Below are 3,001 nucleotides of genomic sequence, written 5' to 3'. Positions count from 1 at the left end.
CAGTGCAATTTGATGTTTGAGAGGTGGGCATGTGCTACAGCACTGGAATCATGATCTAAATGTTCTTGAAGTTTTGGGGCATTAGAAGCAGTCCTAATTTTGTACTGGACTGAAATACTCCCCAATTCTAAGATGCGGGAGATTGGACTCCGAGCTTGGGTTGGGTTTAGCTCTACTACATTCTCTGATTTGGAGGACAAAAATCTTGTTGTAATTTGGTTCATTAGTTCACTGGAAGTTTTGACAAATGCATCCATGTGATTACTAATTCCCTCTGTTTGCTTCTATATGCTGGCTTCACTTAATCCAAAATGCAGCATGAATCCTCACTGGGACCAGCCTTTTCTATCATATCACTTCCTCTTTTTAAATTCAACCAGCTTGTCAGTACTAGAATTTATTACTTATGAAAAGTTTTATACTGGACACCTGTCTTATCTTTCCTACCTTCTGCCACCAGGCAAACTCAGGTCAACATCTGCCAGGTATTTGTCCAAAATATAGACCGATGCTTTTGGACTTTGAATCCTAAGAAACTTTGCTCCGCAGCTTGGAAAGAGGTTTAAGACAAGCCTTCCAAACCCTGAGAAGAGTCAGTCCTATAAAAAGGTTCCACTTGAAATTAAAGACCTATGTGGTGATGTAGAGAAGTGCATGGGAAAGACCTGTGCTTTGTATTATGTGTTCAGTTTCTGCTAACCAAACAGGACTAAAACTGTAATCTTGCTCTTATTTTAACATTAAGCCACAATGCTATAAAAATTCCAACAGTACTTGTATGGTTTGACTCAGGTCTCTGCCCATTACTAATTTCCTGCAAAGTGCAGTGAAGTTGGTTGAAAAGACTCACGCTGACTAAAACAGGCGATCAATCAAGCCTTGTGGTGCTGAGAATAGGACACTGTTCTGCTATCACCGGTGGCTGGAGGAAATGGTTGCTTTGTTTCCTTGTGACCTATGAAACAGGCAATATTCCCTCAACATGTATCCTAGCTAGTTAAGCCTCATGTCCTTTAACACTGACTCCCCTGCATCTTCTACCTGACTACCAGGCTTCTGGATGCCCTCTGTGCAAACGTGCCAAGGAGGATAGGGCTTCTTCCATCTTTCCCTAGACCCATACAGCTGTTTAGGAGCAGCATTTAGTTTATCCTGGGTTCACTTGCTAATTCCTAAGCAACTGCTAATTCCTAATTGTCATAATCAACCGATGATCGCAATCGCTTTTCACTACATTTCATAGATGTACTTGACAAGTGCATGCAACTTACGGGAGGTGGCATTTTGCCATTGCTCCGAACGGCTACGAGGACATCTCAGTCCGACACCCCTTGCAATCTGTACTGCCTCCTCCTGCTTAAGAACCAATAACGTGTTTGTCACATGCAGGTCAGTGGGGTTGCAAAGGGATCGATCCATTGAGTTGAGGTGTTCAAGTTTTTAATTGGTCTCAGCACTCACAACTTCGACACTGCAGTGTATATTTTCCCATTACGTATCAGAATCCGCACACCTGGGTTAATAACGTTGACCGGCATATAATTGAACATTGGTAACCAGTTACAGATATCTACTGACACCTTTCACCGGCCGGTTGCCAAGCTCATAATACATGGGAGTATCAGTTTCATCCATAAAGAACTTACTCCAGGCCCCTCAACCACCTTTGATGTTTTGGAAAAATTGGTTTTTTTTTACTCATTTGCCTGCAGAGAAAAGCCTTGCTAGCTACTGAGCAGCTGTTATCACTGCAGGAGGTCTCTGTGAAGAGATCTTTACTCATTCCTCGACTGTGAACTTAGGCCTCATCTTACCTCTGGCAATGGGAACTCGCACAACAGGGGTTTGGCCATTTGGAATACTCCAGCTGTTCGAGTCCCACTTCCGGCTCTGTCAACTCGGCCATTTCTGCTATGGACAGAGATGTCATGACAGCTTGTAGAGAGGGAAGGCTGGTTACTTAGGGCCCAGCCCACTGAAGGCTTGAAAGATTATCACTATAATATACAAGAAGGTCAAACACGGGCTACAAGAACTTGTTAAACACATTTATTGAGTTCTTGACAGTAACCAAACACAGTGAATGACCGTTATAAACAAGAAAAAGGCATTAGCTTTTACTTGGTAAGCTCCTGCTATATCTGTAAAGAAAATATGTCCTTCTCCACCAATTTACAAGGTTGAATTTGTATGGCCCAAAAATGGACTCAACAGAGGAAATGGTGATTTTAAACCAAGACATTTTTCGTTTGCTTTCCACTTCTGGAGCCTAACTCTTATTAATGCTGAACCATAAAGCAGAGTTAAAGTCACGCTCACTTTGTTAAATGCATTCCCGTTTGCCATCAACTCCGCTAAACTGGCTGCAAACAAACAAATGAATTCAAAAAGGAAAAGGAAAAGAAAAACATAAATAGTGCAGCCACAAGTGCTAGAGGCGTAGTCTTTTAGAAAGGAAAAACAAACCAAAACAAGTGAACTAAATTAATTTGTTAAAGACATTTATTGAGTTGTTAACAGTAACCAAACACAATGTATGACCTTTGTAAAACAAGAAACAGAAAATGGATCAATTCTGATCTTGGCAAGTCCTACTACAGATATGTGACAAAGAGGGAAATATTTCAATTTCCTTTATATTCTCCAGTGAAATATTTACAATACTTATCTCTCACTGTCTGTCCTTTTTTATTAAATAAACAGAAGGATCATAACCTAGAAATGTTTCCTCTACAGTCTTCTTGTTCTGTCTTGTCAGTATCCATTAATAATAGTGATATAATGAGAGCTTTCCAAGGGTTACTTGGCACACAGAACACAACTCCACTTTGATGCTGTACCGAGCCACCTTTTTTTCTTTTTATTTTTTTTTAATTTTTTTTTTTTTAATTTTGAGGGAGGGGGCAGAGAGGAAGAATTTCATATATACAAAGGCTGAAAAGTCTCTTTTTGTGATGCTAAATTAGTTCAGGAAAACTGTATCAAAATTGTAATCACATTT

This window comes from Gavialis gangeticus, unplaced genomic scaffold (genome assembly GCF_001723915.1).
Source record: "Gavialis gangeticus isolate Ggan-Ray unplaced genomic scaffold, GavGan_comp1, whole genome shotgun sequence".
NCBI classification, from domain to species: Eukaryota; Metazoa; Chordata; order Crocodylia; family Gavialidae; genus Gavialis; species Gavialis gangeticus.
This window is presented reverse-complemented; position numbering follows the sequence as displayed.